This window comes from Garra rufa, chromosome 7 (genome assembly GCF_049309525.1).
Source record: "Garra rufa chromosome 7, GarRuf1.0, whole genome shotgun sequence".
Taxonomy (NCBI): domain Eukaryota; kingdom Metazoa; phylum Chordata; class Actinopteri; order Cypriniformes; family Cyprinidae; genus Garra; species Garra rufa.
In genome coordinates, this window is record NC_133367.1 from 46,601,537 (window position 1) to 46,620,830 (window position 19,294).

A 19,294-nucleotide genomic window follows, 5' to 3' on the forward strand; every position below is an offset into this window, starting at 1 on the left:
TTGCGATCAAATGCCGACATCGCGGCGACGTCTTGCCGATTAGCAAACGACCTCGGAGCGACATCGCGCCGATGGAATTTTGTAAGTCGGGACGACGTCGGCCCAACGTATGTGTGCTATCTGGGTACACACACAGTGGAGATTTAAGTTGGAGAATAATCTAAAAACTGAAAATCTGAAGGAATATACCACTGTTTCCCTAACTTGTTTGAAAAAATAGCCAAGGCATTTCAATGAAAACCTTTATTTTGTGGAAAACTGTAAAATATTACCATTTCTACTATACAAAAATACTCTCCTCAGGACTTCATTCTTATTGTTACAGCTTTTCATTATTACTTGTTTTTTATTACATTATTTCTATCATGGGAAAGCCATCATTTTTACTGCACTTTCACATATTCTATAATGTGAATACATACATTATATACAGGGTTCGAAATTAACTTTTTTGATCACCAGCCAAAGTGGCTGGTAACTTTCTGAAGTTACCAGCCAATCAGAATTTCCATTAGACAAATTTTTACGTGGTGAAAATAAGAGATCATGAATGCCACTGAATGAAAATTTGATCATTTTATTTACAGTGCATGAAAAACGCACAGAAAGTGCAATACACACAACAAACTATACAGTTATAAACTTAACTATACATCATCATTTCCAAGTTGGATGGAAACACCTCAAATATCTTCAGAGCTCCCTGAACTCATTTCTTCCTCTGAATCTGAAGTTTCTTTTGTTATGTTTTTGCGCACAAACTCAGGCCTGCATCTGCGCAAACTGTCAGCATGCCAGATGCTAATGGCTTTGGTTGGATCAAAGTCTTTGATGTCAGGTGAGCACAACTGGGTTTTCAGGAGGTCAGAGAGGGACTCACCTTTCAGGCGTGAACGCCAGTCACTCTTTACCTGCTTCATGACACTGAACCCTCTTTCACAGTCAGCTGTACTTGCAGGGATGGTGAGGAGAGCATCAAATAGGTCAAGGATGTCAGGACACCGATGGCGCAGCATTCTGTTTACAGCAGGCCAGGTTTTCTCAATGGTTCCTGCAGCAGGGTCAGACAACATTATACTCTTGCAAACAATCATTGTAAAATGCAACTTTATGTAGTTATTAGAAGATGTCATCAAATTTGTAACGCCCTTTTAACAAATTAAATTTACTCTGATTCCTGATAAACAAAATAAAACTGTCTTACACTATTAGAAATGTAGCTTTTTAAGCACTTGTTTAAAAATGTTACTGTTAAAGTATATCAGTGTAATTTTTATAATTTTCCAAGTACCTTTGCTAAATCCTGCTGTGTACAGTTCAGCCTTGAGAATAGTCCACTGATCAGGGATCAAGTCCACATCCACACCAGCAGACAGCAAAAGAGGTCGGAAGTGACTAATCAGCTTGTTTATCTCCTCATCACCAAAATCTGAGAACAAGGAAAAACATTACTACAAAGTTCATAAGTTGTCTTAAATCATAAAATGCATTGACAAGATTTGTCCATTACTAACCAAAACTCATGTCTGCCTCTGGCCAGCACTGGAAACTGGTCAGTCGCATAGCATGCAGGACACCACTGTTCACATCACTAAATCTTGTAGTGATGCATTGGCACAGAGAATCGATCAGCTCGTTCTTTGCCTTGTCATTCTGGCCGGCATCAGAAGGCTTCAGGAGGACTCCCTCATAGGTGTCTGTGTCCAGCACTGATCTCAGCTTAGGCCCAGGTCTACAGTTGTGCAGATAAATGGATGGGTGTCTTTTCATCCATGTATCTATTTGAAAACACACCAACACAACCTAAAATCAAAGAATACATGGTAGGATACATACCTTGACTTGTACTTTTCTATGACAGCCTGAGTGGAAGACAGGCAGCTCTGAGCTTCAGCCAGGGTTAACACAGACCGCTGCAGTGACTTGGAGAGGTTGCTTAGTTGATAGATGGTGTCATGGAGAAAGCAGCAAAACCTGAGCACTACACCATCCTTGGCTATGTTGAGGAAACCCTTGGCCTTTGCCCTCAGAACAGCATTGGTGTTTGTGGTATCCTGGGACTACAAACAAAACAATTATAAATTATATCACAGACAACATTTAAAATTGAAACACTTCTAGTTTTATTAGGCTATACATTAACATACCTTCTCCTCTAAGTGGTGGACAATGCCAGCATATCCCCTGAGAAAATGGTCAAGTGCATTGAAGAGCTGTGGTAGCCACCGGGTTCCACCTATTCTGGTTGGCATCAAAGCCTTCATGTGGAGCTCCCTGAAGTGTTCCTTTAGGCTGGCCCTGTTTACTCCACTCTTATGATATAAGGTGTAGAGTCCACTCAACAGGTCCTCAACTTTCCTGACCATCACATTCTTCCTTATTCCGTCCGAAAAGGCGAGTTCAAGCTTATGGGCCATGCAGTGGATCCCAAGCACATTTGATCTGTCTCCACGCAGTTTTGTAACTACACCATTGTTTACTCCTGTCATTACAGATGCTCCATCTGTGGTGATGGCAACCAGCGTGTTCTTCCAATCAGTGCTAACATCACTGTCCATTATACTGCACACAGCTTCAGCTATATTTGCAGCATCTGGCTTTGAGACAGCTTTAACCCCAACAAAATCAACTTTGACTTTTCCCTCACTAGCACTCCTGACATAAACCATTTCTTCTTCCATCACTGCACTGTCCAGGGATCCATCTGACATGACTGAGATAAACTTGCTGTCTGATAATCTTGCCTTCATCTTTCTCCTCTCATCCTCTGCTATGTAGTGTATGAACTCTTTTGCTTGGTGGTCATTTGTATATGTCCCTCCTATCTTCAAGCCTTTCTTCCTGTCCACCCTAAATTAATTATCATGTGAATAATGCCAATGTTACTGCCTACAGAGTATATTTACTTTTCAGTGAGGTAAAAAAAAAAAAAATCAAACCTAACATTTCCTCTGTCATAGCATCGGGGCCGGCGGCAAGGGGCCCCCCTCACCGGCACTATCTCGCCCCCTCAGAGCACCATGTTAAAGTGGATTTTAATGATAAAATGTACTATTTAGAAATCACATTTGAAAAGTGTATTGTCGTCCTATATTGAATAATAAGCTAAAACAGCAATATTTAATTAAGGAGAGTCTGATAGGCAAGGTTACTGCTGAGGGGGTTTCACTCAGGGGCGTAGATTTAGGGGAAGTTCTAAAATGCTTAACGTGAAAAATGCTTAACGTGGCTTAACGTACGTAAAAAACGACCAGGAAACCCCAAATTTCTGTCAAACCACAGATTATTCCACAGATAAAGTGAATAATATCACGTTAAGCGTTTTCTCCCCCACAGAAGCCCATTATAAGGAAACAGCTTCATGTGGTTTAACGTACCTCAACAGCGACCAGGGAAGACCAAACTTCTGTTACATTTCACTTATAATAAACACTTTCTGCTGTCAAAAGAACGAGCTCTTATTCAGCATATAAAGTGATCTCCCCCATAGTCCATTTTAAAAAACCATGTTAAGCTTTTTTCTCTTAATGGAGTTCTATAGGGAGAAAACGCTTAACGTGATATTATTCACTTTATATGCTGAATGAGATTGCATTCTTTTGACAGCAGCAAATACTTATTATAAGTAATATTTGACAGAAAGTTTGTTTTCCCCCAGCCGTTGTTAAGATACGTTAAACCACGTTAAGCTGTTTCCTTATTCCTATTAAGAGTAAGACCATTCGTTTAGAGCTCTGGACGTTGCTCACTAGCTGCAGTTTTTGTGCTTGTAGCTAGGGTGACCAGACAGTCCCGAAATCTAAGCTGCTGTCCCGAATCCCGCTCTAATTGTCCCGAAAATTATACTGAAGCAAAATCTTAAATAATTATTGTCTGATAAAACATAAAAAACTCTCCGTGGAGCGAGGTTGAGTCATCCTGCAGCCTGGCAACCAGCCCCCGCCGGCTGCTCATTGGCTGCAGCATCTTGTTTTTGTTTTTTTAGATATACCGTAGGCGCGCATTAAGATATGCACTGATAAGCAAATATTCATTCATGAAATTGACATGGCTGGTGTACCGGAACCCCAACAGGCAGAAGTCGCATGAAGATGTCAGACCGGTCGAGGGCGAGAGGCACCGTGTTCAAAATAATAATTCTATAGCCTACGTATTAGGCTATATCAATTTATATGCATATGTACTTGTTAATAAAAATATGATTGGTTCATTAACTTTAGTTTGAAGTATAAAAATAGCCTAACGTTACTTCTATATTATATAAAATTATATGTGTATGTAGGCTACTTATATTAATAAAAACATGATTGGTTCAGTCACTTTCGTTTGAAATTCATTATCTTATTAATGAATAAGAATTAATAAGAATTTTTTCTTATTTGGGAGTGTTATATTTGCATTAATATGATCGCCCCCTCTTCAGCGCTCGGCTGGCGCCGGCTCTGCACGTCACTATCATTTTAAATGCACTGATTCTGAACATGTAACGTAAATAAAATGGTCGATTCACTTACTCACACATCCATGCGAAGTCGGTAAAAGGTCTGCCCTTTTTTGCAATGGCATGGGCATTTCTAAAAAGAAGCTGCATCTTCTCCAACTCCAAAGTCTTCAGTGAAGTGAGGCTTCTCCCCGCAACACTGTCTTCAACGGGAACCGTCTTAGCGGTTTTTATTTGAAGGCTCTCCTGGTGACTTCGAGCTTTCTCGTGGTCCTTTACTGCCTCGATTTTAAAATTACTGGTCCCCACCACGAAACTGTTAGTTTTATTTTTTTCTTTTGTGTACTCACGGCAAATCTGACAAAACATGACCGCATTTTTACTATCAAACACTAGCCAATGACGACCTGTCTGCCATTTACAATTAAACTTCCTTCTCTTTGTTTCGCACGCTCTGTCAACATTTTCATCTTCTGCCTCCTTCCTCTTCTCACCTCTTCCTGATCCTGACGTCTGTCCTAACCACCGCAGCATTTTGATTTTTACCTTATTTCGCTGTCCAGCTCAGTCCTCTTTCCTCATCCGATATATCCTATTTCTTGTTTGTATTTTCGCGCTCTCGTCGTTGATTGGACCCGCAAACCGAAGCATACAGTATCTGCGCGCACACGTAGTGTAGTGTTCATGTGAAATGTAGGACGGAGGGGACAAACGACCCAGAGCGTCTCTGACATGATTTGCATGATTGGCTCATGCATCACCGGCCAAACTGGCTGGTAAGTTTTTATCAATACCCGCCAAAATGATTTTTATCCCGCATTTGGCGGGTTGGCGGGTGTTAATTTCGAACCCTGATTATATATAATAAAAAATGTTTTTTGTTCCATATTTAGATATGTTCTATAAACTGAAATAGTAGGTACAATGACACTAAAAGCTCTGTGGGTGCTTATTTTAAACACAGAGTTGATTCTGCACTAATTTCATCTAATATTTCATTCTTTTTTAAAACATAGTACATTTAATAACAGAATATTCTGTTATTTATGAGACAACGTTTCCCCCAGAATTTTCTGGGTTCCCACATTTACACTGTTTTATGTTAGTTACGCATCTCCACAGGAAAGAAAACGAGCAATTGCTTATGTAAGCAGATGCAATTGAAAGATAATGCAATCTCAGGCCTTGATTTTTCAGTGTTTTGAAGTTGTGGTGGGATGCTGATGTGAACCCATTAGATAGCAAGAGACTGGACTATCATGGGGGTGATGCATCTGGGCATCTTCACAACCAGGAAATCTCTGCGTACCCTGAAAGTTGGTTTGAGGGCGGATGGTGAAAACGTGTTTTCAAAGGCACTTAACGACGAGTGCTGTTGGCATTTTTAAATTTGAGGTACACTGCTCGTGTGTTAGCTGTTGACATCTCTGCCATGTCTGAAGAAAGCCAAGCAACCTTCTTTGACAACTGGTGTCCAGTAAAATAACAAATGGCATAGATCATGAATGGCTAAGGACAGCACAACATACTCAAAATAGGAGGGAATTTACCGCAACTGCTCAATATTTCAAACTACAGCAAAGATGATGGCCAGAAAGCCCTATAGTAAAGCATAAAGAGATAAAGGATGCAAGTAAAAGTAGTCAAGGTGTCAATCATACAATTTTTCTGACCATACTCTACACTGTAAAAAATGATCGCGCCAATTAGTTATCTCAACTTAACCTTTTGAGTCAAGTTAACTTATTTGGATTGAACTTGTTGAGATAACTCAAATATTTAAGTTTTCCATTGTTGAACTTATTAGACTTAAAAGAATGAGTCAACTGAACTCAGATATATCAGTTAACATAACTGCTTCAAATTTCTGAGCTTTAAATAGTATAAATATGTGCAAATGAAAACTAATTAATATTTTATGATATCAGTACATTTAAAAAATGTTTTTTATGCAGTCAACTATTTTGTAACTTATTTTATTATTTTTGATGTATTTCTATGCATGCCATTTATAATGTAATGTCTGTGAACTGCAAAATGTAAATATCGGTGTAATGTTTCATCTATATTATGATAAAAATATTGTAGCAATTTATATATATATATATATATATATATATATACACACACATACAAATGAAAGCTAATTAATATTTTATGATATCAGTACATTTAAAATTTGTATTTGTATGCAATCAACTATTTTGTAATTTGTAATTTTTTTAATGTATTTCTATGCATGCCATTTATAATGTAATATCAGTGTAATGTTTAAGCTATATTATATATATATATATATATATATATATATATATATATATATATATATATATATGTGTGTGTTTAACAGAATAAATTTGAATCTTCTTTTGATCCACAACATTAATAATAGAATGACAATGATAACAGTAATTCAGTTTTGCGAGCAAAAATGTGACCATTAAGCCAAATAATGTTTTATATATTTAAAATGCAATACTGTATGGGAAAATTAGATCAAATTGATTATACTATTGATTAGATTAAGAATTTTGTAGGAATTTAGGTTTCTTTCTTTTCTGAATGACGTCAGACGATGAACTTCTGCCAGAAACCACCACCATTTTCTCACTTAACACTGATGTGTTCTTGTTGAAATTTCTCTTCGGATACCTGCGTCGTTTATCTTGTTGAAATTTGTTTTGGCAGACAGTAGAAACCAGATTTTTACCGTGTTAATTGAGCCGTGGAGCTTCATCTTGGTCAATTTAAGGCGAGTAATGAAAAGGTCTGTTTAATATCTATCATCTTTGTTAATGCCATTGTGAATATCAGAAAGTTAACTTTAACGTTATCTATCGAAATACTTGAAGATTTCAATTTCATATTGAGCCACGACATTTATCATTTGGAGTGTTTCTGTATTCTCGTCTAAGATATTGTTTTAATATATTATTTTTATTATAATAAAATAAAAAAATATTTATATTATATCTTCTCAATTGCCTGCGTCGCTTATCTTTAAAATTTGTTTTGGCAGACAGGAAAAAACTGATTTTCATTGTGTTAGCCGTGGAGCTTCATATTGGTCCGTTTAAGGTGAGTTAATACAAAAGTCTCTTTAATACCTTTATTATTTGGAGTGCTTCTTTATGCGCTTATAAGATATTTCCAGTATAAACCAGGCCAACACCAGTTTCACGCTCAAAAACTATTTGAACTTTGTTACGTTATAAGTCAATTCATGTAACGCATTTCATATTGAGAATGCAGTACTTTATGGGCAAACAGTTGTTCGCTTAAAAAAAATTTCTCTAATGATTAAAAATTATTAAATTTTATAGTCTTTATGCAGATAACGTCAGACAATGAATGTCTGTCTGCGCATAGATGTATGTACGTAGATGTCTCATTAGCGACTGTTTCTATGGGCCATTAATCGTAAGCCGTCCGCCATTTTAGCGGTCAACTTGACGTCATTCACCCATAGATCTGTGTAATTGACCATAGTAATCACTGAATATTCGAAATGCCACAGTCCTGCACAGCCGTTGGTCTGCGAACCTATAGTATGGCGAATGACGTCAAGTTGATCGTTCCAATATTGCGGATGCATCTACATGCTTGGAGCGTTGCAATGGGGTATCTACGTATACTGTATATATCTATGTGTCTGCGACCTCCGCCATTTTCTAATTTTTACGTTGCCATGTTGCCTCGAGTCATGAGTTTTTCCACAAATGCATGCGTCGTTTATTTGTTAAATTTGTTTTTTAAGATAGCAGAAATATGCTTTTAAATGTGTTAACTGAGCCTTCGAGCTTCATCCTGGTCAGTTTTGGGTGAGTAGTACAACTGTTACTGGTCCCAACACAGCAACCAATGCTGTGCAAACCATTTTTGTGTGTGGAATTATTTGTAAGGCATTTAACGCGTTGTACATTCCAATCAGTATTTTTTTGTTGCATAAATAATCTCTGTTGATTAGATACAAATAATGTAGGAAATGTGTTTTATAGACGATTAACTGACAATGCACTTGCAAATGCAGACATTTTCTTAATTTAACGCTGCAGCCTCGTCATGACAAACAAACGAAAAACAGTTTTGATTTTTTTTAATTTTTAACAGGTTCTAACATAACTACCAGTCGAATAGTATGACAAAATAATGCAATTTCGTGATTATTTTGCAATATGTATGGAACTTATTTTTAACATGTTAGTAGTCTTCTTCCTTGGCTAACTTGAGGGGGGCGGCGCCCCCTATTGACCAGCCGCCACTGGTTCCGAGGTTCATTTATCTGTTAAAGGTGATAGATTTCTGCAATCTGTATTGCTCTTTCCTTTTTAGTTTAAGTTTAAGGTGAGTAATGGAATTTACCTAATTACCTATTAACAACCCTAACAACAACAATCTTTATCATAAGCAACCAACCATTTTTGAGACTGCAAGTGCAACCTGAATAAAAGCAAATTTAGTTTTTTCTCTGCTTTTATGCTTGTGATTGCGTTAATGTCTATGCATCGCGACATTTCACGACAACATTGTATCCTATCGCTCAAAAGTTTGGGATCAGTAAAACATACTGTTTTTATTTTTAGTCTCTCATCAAGGCTGCATTTATTTGATCAAAAATACAGAAAAGTAATACTGACAAAAAACAAACCGTTCTTGCGCAGCACAAGCCATTTAGGCTCAATCCCAATTCTACCCCTTACCCCTACACTTAGCCCTACCCCTCCGTTTGGCGCGTTCACGTGAAGGGGTAGGGGTGTCTCATTTCTCTTTTGGTTGGAGGGGTAGGGGTAAGGGGAAGGGCCAGATAGCCCTCCAAACGAAGATTTTTCAGGACCTCACTTCAAACGAAGGGCTAAGAGAAATTTCCAACATGGCTGCTCACTCGAGCAAGCAGACTCGTAAATATAAGTAATTTTTGCCTTTAATAAGGATTTTCATGACAATGTTTCATTATATGTATATTACCTTCAGTCTTGTGTTTGTGTTTATGGTGTTGTTTTGTAAATAAACGTTTGCAAAAAAATCGCTAAAGTTTGCTAGCAGATAGCACTGATTGCACGATATTACAAAATATATTTTTATGTCATATACACTTGACTGCATGTTAGAAACATGAAAGACCAGTGGCACGGCAATTTGCAACGGTGGTGTAGTGGAGGGTGTACGCAGGTATACGGTGTATACACACTTTCACTTTTTAAATCCCCTCTGATGCGCATTATTCAGTAGTGTCCTGCATTCGCCAAAATCATGGCAGTCCACCTCATCCAGTCATGTGAATAAATGTAAATATTCGCTAAAAACACCCAATAAAGGCAGTGATGATGCAGTCAGGACCGTGGAGCCGGCTTGCTTTGAAATGTATTTAATGATTGCGCCTAATGCACCTGCGCCCGCTAAGTCTATCGCACAAGTAATTTAAATCAGTACATAATAAAAACGATACCTTACAAATAAAAAGAAGCTGATTTTTACGATCAGAAATTTCTTAAACCAGTGAACCCCTGTAAACATTATTTTAGTCCAAGGATCCAGAAAACGAACGCGTTCAAATAGAAAGTTGAAAACGAAATTCACAAATGAAGCATATATACTTCTCCAGGCACCACTACACTGATTAGCAATTTGCCGCGCATGTGTTTGTTTTGCTTACGGCCACATGTGAATGAACGGTGCGTACACCGTACATTTGTACTTTTTGCAACATGACAACATTTTGACATCTTGGAATGAGTGATAAACATCTGCGCATGTCCTCTGACGTAACATTAGGAACTAGCGACAACCTATGATGACGTATCACAGTGTTGTAGTGGTGTCCCATTTCTTAGGGGAAATATTTTAGCCCTTCCCCTTTACACTTTGTTTCAAGGGACAAGGGGAAGGGGCGAGGGGTAGGCGAAGGGGTAGAAAATAGAATTGGGATTGGGCCTTAAAGTTTGGGGTTTTATAGGGCAGCACAGCCCATTCCGCATCCTGTGCGGAAGTGTAGCACCTGCATGATTGTGGCTTGTGAAATCAAATCGGCACGACTGCATTAAAAGCTTGCGTTAAAAGTGGGCCATCACAAACATATTAAATAAAAACTTACCACTGACAGAAACAGTGGGTTCTCGTGCCTGTTCTTTTGCATTTAATGTCTTTAATACAAGCAATCCTGCGGGTCCTAAACTAGAAGTGGTGATGAGGTCTAAAACTGTATGGAAAGAGTCTTAAAAAGTTATTAAATTTAACTCCCATGATTCCTGTATATACCCTGAAAATGTATTTTTTTGTAGCTTAAATGTAAGTTGATTGCAATAGTATGTAATATAAAGTACTCTAAAGACTTTTTGACCAGGCCTCATGAGTTGTCGTGGAATACTTTACAATGCAAGTTAAATAATTAGATGTCGCATATAATTTGGTAGTACAATGTAAAGTATTGTACATTTTATTGTTGCAAACTGCAGAGTTCTATATTTGGAAATAAATTGGCAACTGCTTTTTATCACAATAATCACATAATTGGTTTGATATTTTGATTTTATTTTTTTTAGATTGTTACATCGGCCTTGATGCATCAACTAACAGCTTGCTGTTAGGCTAAATGAAATGGACGTGCAAATTTTGCAGATACTTCACAAACCGTCGCCAGAGAATACTAGAACATTATAAGTCCAGTCACAGTCACCACGGAAAAAGATTTGGTTTCCCTTGCATTTATGGTGATTGTGAAGATAAGAAGAGCTCTGCAAAGAAGTCATATAGATGACACAACAATTGGGTTGGTTACAGAGTGTCTTCAGGAAAACGATCCCTTTAGCTGTTTGTCAAGTGTAGGCAATTTTGGAACGGATTATAAGCGTGGGCTTTATTATAAGGAGAATTTCAATGTTATTGACCCTGTTGAGTATATTTTGGAAGGTTCAGAAAAGAACAATTTTGTGTATGTACCACTTTCTAAGGTATTACCTGCCTTGTTAAACAGAGGTGATGTCATAGACAAAATTCTTGAACAAGTAAACACACCATCTCAACATAGTGTGTATCAATCTGTTCGTGATGGTTCAAACTTAAAAAATAACCCACTTCTATCTGGTGAAGAGTTGTGCATTTCCTTGGGGTTATATATAGATGAATTTGAAATCTGTAATCCCTTGGGAACCTCAAGGAAAAAAACATAAGGTTACTGCAATATACTTGGTATTGGCAGATTTGCCTGTAAAATATAGATCAGTTTTATCCAGCATATACCTTGCAATCCTATGCAAAAGCAATGATTTGAAGACTTTTGGATACAAACAAGTAATTGAACCACTTCTGAAAGAACTTAATATGCTTGAAAACCAGGGATTTTACATTAGCCGTTTGGATACATGTGTTAAAGGTACAGTTCTTTATGTTTCTTCAGACAATTTAGGAGCACATTCTTTTGCTGGCTTTCAGGAGTCATTTAATGTGGAAAGATTTTGCATTCTGCCTTGCTGGTCACAGTGAAATTCAGGCAGTTTCGGTAAGATCGGGTACATTTCCAATTAGAACTGAACTGTCCTACAATGATGCGATCAAGACTTTAAAAGAGCAGGAAACTTCAGCAGTTGATGGAGTAAAGAGAGAATGTGCCTTAAATGAACTGAGCTACTTTCACTGTATTACTGGCTTTCCTCCGGACTTTTTGCACGATTTATTGGAAGGAATTGTACCTGTGGAACTTGTTTTGTGTTTAAAGACGCTGATTGGCAGGAAATACTTTACATTTGAGGAACTGAATACAGCGATCCAGAATTTTCCCTACAGATTTTTTGACAGTAAAAATAGGCCACAGAAAATCCCTAAGACCTTTACTGTTAATGGTACAATTGGAGGGAATGGACACGAGAATTGGTGTCTCTTGAGACTGTTGCCTCTACTAATTGGAGATAAAATCCCTGAGAATGACTGTGTATGGTCTGTAATTTTAGAGTTAAAAGACATTGTTGAAGTTCTTGCATCATCTGTATTTACTGAAGAAAAACTTTGCTACCTTGAGGCCAAAATCCATGAGCACAGACAACTTCTGCGGGAGGTTTTTCCAGAGTTTAAACTGAGACCTAAGCATCATTTTATTGAACATTATCCATATCTCATTCGCTGTTTTGGACCTCCGCTTGACTTCTGGACCATAAGGTTCGAAGCAAAGCATAGTTTTTTTCACGAAGGTTGTACGGGATATAAATAAATAACTTCAAAATCATTCTACATACATTAGCTTGCCGTCATCAGCTTATGCTGGCTTATTACATGGACTCACCCGCTTTGTTTAAGCCAGCAGTTAAAGCGGAGAAAATTTCAGTGGTGGCTCTTGACTGTTTGGATTCCTCTGTCAAAAGTACCATCAAGAGTCAATTCAGTAGTGTGACGACTGTGTCTCTTGCTACAAATGCTACAATTCATGGAACAAAGTACACAAGAGGGATGTTTCTGTCAGCTGGGAGCACAAGTGGACATCCTGACTTCGGTAAAATAGTCAATGTATTGATTGTTGAGAACAAGCCATATTTCATCATTGAGCCTTACACATCCTGGTACATAGAACATCTCCGATGTTATGAACTCTGTGTCACGATGTAGGCAGGAACACACGAACAACGACGTAGTAAAAGACGAATATTTTATAAATCCAACGGAATACAAGCAGATACAGGAACAGCAGGGTAAGACATCCATATAACATCAAAGACCGACAAGAGTACAGGGGAAAACACACACCTTAAATAGACAGACTAATTACACAGACAGGTGCTACATGTTTTATTTTAAATCTAAATTCAACATTCACCGACAGATGTTTCAGCACAATGAATGTTTTTGCGCTGAGTATTAATTATCTCTCTGTCTGTGTTCCTGTCTGACACGCTCATTCAGTAAAGATTTAAACTTAACACACTGCCAGAATGGATTTTTATGCATAAATGGAAATGCTTGTGAATTTGTGACATTTACAGATAAGAATATGACCGTAAACTAAAAGTTTTTCATGGTGAGGATGCAAACGGATCTCAAAGCGCCTCACAGGGCAAGCCATTACGCTATTAGCTTCAAGATTAAAATAAGGAATTCTCATGTTTTGGGCAGCTCGGATCACGTAACTCTCCTGCAGCATCTCAGTCTGTTTCCTCCACTATTCTCAGATGCATTTTGTCCATAGAAATGCGTCATTCAGTGCTGTAATTTGACGTGATCCTCTGAAGTTGTACGTGCACTGTGGGCAGACCCGATTAATCGATAATGAGAATCGTTGTCGACGAATTTCATTATCGATAATAATCGATTAGTTGTTGCAGCCCTAATCTCCAATGATCCGTCTTGTATTTTCAACACAGACCATGTGGTTATAAAAATGTTCTAAAAACATTATATAACTGTAACCGTTCGAATTAAATTGTACATTTATTCATCCACTTCGTAATTAAATTTTTTTTGAAAGTACTTCATATTTCCCTTGCTTATAATTAAGATGAATCTGTTATCCATGGGTTAAAGGGATAGTTCACCCAAAAATAAAAATGTGATGTTTATCTGCTTACCCCCAGGGCATCCAAGATGTAGGTGACTTTGTTTCTTCAGCAGAACACAAACGAAGATTTTTAACTCAAACCAGTGCAGTCTGTTAGCCAAATAATGGACGTGGATGGGCAGCAAACCTTTAAAAGTAAACAAAAACAAACATGCATAGACAAATCCAAATTACTCCCTGTGACTCGTGACGATACACTGATGTCCTAAGACACGAAACGATTGGTTTTTGTGAGAAACTGAACAGTATTTATATAATTTTTTACCTTTGATACCCAGAAATGTCAATCTGTCCTGAGCATGAGCTCATCATCCGGCTCGTTACATGTGAACGCGCTCTGGCGTAGTATACACAAACGCCGGAAGCGATTTGTCGCATGTAAACGACACTCATTGTTTACACAGAGCACAAAGATTGTGGGTATAGCGGCTATTCAAAATGGTAATTACTTGCGCTTATCCTGATTTAATGCTAAAAGATTACGTTTGCTTGCGCGAACTCATCCAGGACTTTTCACCGATTTCCCCTTCCGGTGTTTGCGTATTCTACGCCAGAGCGCATATACAAGGGTAACAAACCGGATGATAAGCTTGTGCTCAGGAAAGATGGACGTGGCTGTGTATCAAAGGTAAAAAATAATATAAATACTGTTCAGTTTCTCACAAAAACCGATTGTTTTGTGTCTTAGGATATCAATGTATAGTCACGAGCCACACTGTGTAATCTGGATTTGTCTGTACATGTATTTTTATTTTTTTTTACTTTTAAAGGTTTGGTGCCCATCAACATCCATTATATGGCTGACAGACTGCACCAGTTTGAGTTAAAAATCTTCTTTTGTGTTCTGCTGAACAAACAAAGTCACCTACATCTTGGATGCCCTGGGGTTAAGCAGATAAACATCAAATTAATAATAAATCCCTTTTAATAAAATCCCTTTTAATAATAATGCTCAAGTGATTACTCGCCTCAAATTTTGTGCAAGAATCTTCTGCTTCAACTCTGACATATAACCAATAATATAGCATCATATCACTTGCATTCTTTGCCAACTACACTGACTTCCCGTTGCCTACCACATTCAGTTTAAAAACTCCTTCTGCTGGTTTGTTTGATCATAATGATCATTAATTAAGATGTCAGAAATTGTTTAGGATTTTAGTTTGAGACAGACAAATCTTGGCCAGAATCACACAGTGTGCACCAAGCATAGAGACACAACTTAAAACGCACCGTCATTTAGCTTTGTAAATAACTATTTTCCCCTTTGTTTATTGGTCATTATTTGCCATTATGTTATTTGTAATTTCTGTATTATCTGTGATGTCTTGATATCTTGCCTTATAAAATGTCCTTAGGTCCTTCAAAGCAATTATAAGGAAAGAATTATTATTATTATCATTATTTAGTAATAGTAGTAGTAATTGTGTAGAAAGTATGTGATGCAAAGCTAAATTGTATCAAGCCCCCTTAAAACTTTTGTTAAGTTTTCAGCTAGCCATACAAACAGCCCCACTACCATGGCACGGATGCTTCTCCTTGAAGTATTTGATATTGAGATACTTCTAAAGAGCAATCTTAGAGGTATGTTATTGGTCATAATATGTGCATGTGTCATATTGTTTCATCAAAATCAAAAAATAAAACGGTCCTATTTGAGTGATTCTGGCACACACACACACACATATATAAATAATATGAGTTTGACTATTTACCTTATCCCCATTTTACTGAAGCAGACTGTCCAAGAGTTATGTTGAATAATGTAATGTATGGTTGAGTAGTTAGGTAGGAGTGGAGTTAATTCTGATTTTATTCTATGTTCCTCTTTCTTAGGTGGCAAGTCCAAAAATGCAAGCCCTGGGGAAACAAAAGAGCCTTTGGACAGAAAAAAAACTGATGCAATAATGAGTATGTATTTTACTTGTTTAATTGGGCATTTTTTAAACTGTGTAAAATCAAATGACAGTAAAACCATCAGAATTTATCAGTTTCATCTTGTATCAGTGTGATGACACTTACACCTGATTCTAAATCAGGGGTGGGGAACCTTGATCTTGGAGGGCTGGGGGCTGTTCCATAAAAGCCGCTTAGAAAAGCGGGGATTAAAGTCCAAAACCTGACTTGAATGAGCCGAGCTAAACATCCGCGCTTAAATTGGTTCCATAACAGTAAGTTGAGTATCATGTGATCTTACTAATTTGAGTCAGGTTTAAATAGTCTAGATAATTGCGCGTGCATGCCATTGTTTAAAAGTCCTGAAAAGTCGAGCATGGGTCAATCGATTTACTGTGGGCTACCATGGCAACAAAAGGAAAAGATAGAGCAGTGATGTTCACGGCAACGGAACAGCGTTTGCTGTTGGAAACATATGAAGAATTTAAAGATGTCATCACCAAAAAAGGCAACACAGCGGCAATGAATAAAGCAAGAGAGAAAGGTTGGCAGGAAATTGCTGATCGTCTCAATGCGTAAGTAGCGGTGTAAACTATTTAAAATACTTTATCAACATTGAATGTGTGTCACAATACATTGCAAAGTTTGTGTGTGAATAACAGTAATGTTAATTGCTTTCACGCAGCAGCAACTTAAGTGAAGGAAAAAGAACCTGGCAGCAGGTGAAAATAAAATATAAAAATATAGTTCAGAATGGTAAGTAAATCCAATGGTATGTACATATGTAATCAATGCCAGCTTGAAGTTACAACTATTCAGGGTTTTTTTTTCTTCTTTTTTTAAGACTTTTTGCGATTTAAGTGATTACTAGCATACCTCTTGCTAGTTGCTGGTAGAGAGACGAGGCTCTAAAGATTCTGGAGTCATGCACAGAGCCTGGCCATTTGGCCTCTACATTTCTGATGATGCAATCTGCATCACTAATCATCTAAAATAAATTAAACCTGTAGGTCACTACATTTTAATTGCAATGAACTAAACACTGGTGCCCAGCTTAGTACAGAACACTCAGTGCTAGAGCATAGCCTTCAATATCATCTCAGTGGGACCGTACCTGTACATTGATGCTGTGTACTGATTTCCTATTCACAAAGTCCGCTTCATGTGGACCAGACGGACACTTAATACGCACATGGGTGCAGTCCAATGCACCCATAACATTTGGGAAACCTAGGAAAATTATTTGTTTGTTTTAAATATGTCCCATGTAAAATCAAAAGTCAAGAAATATTTCCATGTTTTATAGAGTTATTTGAACTTACCAGCTATTCCATAAAAGGCATGTTTAATGGTACGAATAGCTTTGTGGCCAGGGAATGTGATGAACACATTGAGTAGTCTTTTTAAAGAAAGGTACACAGTTCGTACAGAACGGCAAACTGATGCTTTGCTGATATTCTCTGCATCTCCAACTGTGTACAAAAATGTTCCACTGGCAAAAAAGCGAAGTGCAATGCACACCGTCTGTGGGACTGTGAGCGCTCTGTTGCGGCGTGTATTATTGGCAATGTGTGGGCTTAGTAATCTACAATTATATGCAATCCCATCTCTTGAGAACCTATATCGCTCATACAGGTAGCTGTCATTAAACGCCAATGGGTCTGACCTGTCTCTGAAAGTTCTCTCTCTTTGAAATGCCCTCCGCAAGACTATAGCTCCCTCATCCACCACCTCATCTATGAAAGGACACAACATGGTTAAGTTTGGAAACGAGTTCAGCTCCCTATTTATATACTTTTAATTCATTAATTACCAAACTCATTAACCAAACTCACCAATTAAACACACAAGTTTTGAACATTTCTTAGTTTATTTATACCTTATAATCTCTTACATTTATTAGTAAAGTACATTTCCTTATTTATTAAAAAAAATATATATATATTAATAGTGGTTAAGTAAAATAAAATGACATCGAATTACCAGCAGGGGAGTATAAATGGTATGTTCGTTAAGCCTGAACTCAGACTTAGCCTGACAGTTAGCCTGCCCCGGACCAAGTTAATTTGCCAGCATAAGTTGCCGGGGTAACTGAGTTTGAACTTTTTAAAGTTTGATTTATGAAACCGAATCTAGAAAAAATAAGCCTGACTAACCGAAATAAGCCTGGCTTATACTCTAATCTTGGTTTATGGAACAGCCCCCAGGTGTGCTGGTTCCTGAATGGGTGAACCACATGGCACCAAATTTAGAATGAAGTTCTCATCTTCTTGTGGCAGTTGGTCTGGGTTGAGTCTTGTCCAACCTATAAATGGACATGGAACACACACAAATATAATATATAATATGCAATTAGGCCAAAGTGAAAATATATGCAACCCCAAATCAACCTAGATGGAAAAAAAAAGATGGAAGTAGTGAACGTGATTATACCCACATGATTCTGAAAGGCATAGGGCAGAGGAGTCAAGGAAAAATGGAGAATGGGTTGGATATGTTTCCTTTTTTTAACAGCTGTTAAGTATCGCCATTATTGTGTCACAGTCTAAGATGCAAAGATCATTGTCATCCATTGTAAACTTTGTGCAACCAGCCAAAGGTCTACAACCGCTAACAATTCTAAATCTAATTTATTGAAGCACCGCCATGTAAAACTTATAAAAAGAAACACCGGCGCTGACCGGTAGGATGCTACTGCCAGTGATGGATGCACTTGTTGGGAGAGTAGAAAGTATTAAGTAAAGTTTAATCTTCTGTAAAAACACTGAATACTGCTCTTATAAATACATGTGCAGGAAAACATTAGTTCAAAAATCAAGGGTTGAGTTGCTTTATTTTTTATTTCAGCCAGGGATGTTAGGAAGTGTTATATGTTTTGTAAAACATACTCCATGCTGCTCTTATCAATATGATATTAGTTAAATAGCATTAGATATCTATTAGTTGGGAGAGACTTTATTATTCTTAAATATGCACATTGCTTCTCTGTATGTCATCACCTGGTTGGAAGCGCAGCAATGTGTAAAGATTGGCTGATTGTTGACTCCTAATGTTAATTATTGTTCCAGTTAAGTGGATTCATTTCTAATAATAATAAGCAGACTAAATAGGTTATCTGTCACTTTTTTAGAAAGGGGTGGACAAGTAACATAACTAGTAACTTTTAATTCCCTGTAATAAGTAAAGTGATATAATTTTTACAGGAGGAGTAACAATTTCTGAGTAACTTTCCCAACACTGGTTGTGGTCTCAGTTAGGTACTTTTTTGCACATCCAATCTCTATTCGCAGTGGCACAAGTAGTAGATTTACTTTGACTAGGTACCATTGTTTTTAAAAAATACATTAACATAAACGCAAGTTAGTCTTAAAGGGCAAAATGAGTAGGATTGTCTCTTGCTGTTTGTAAACACATGATTT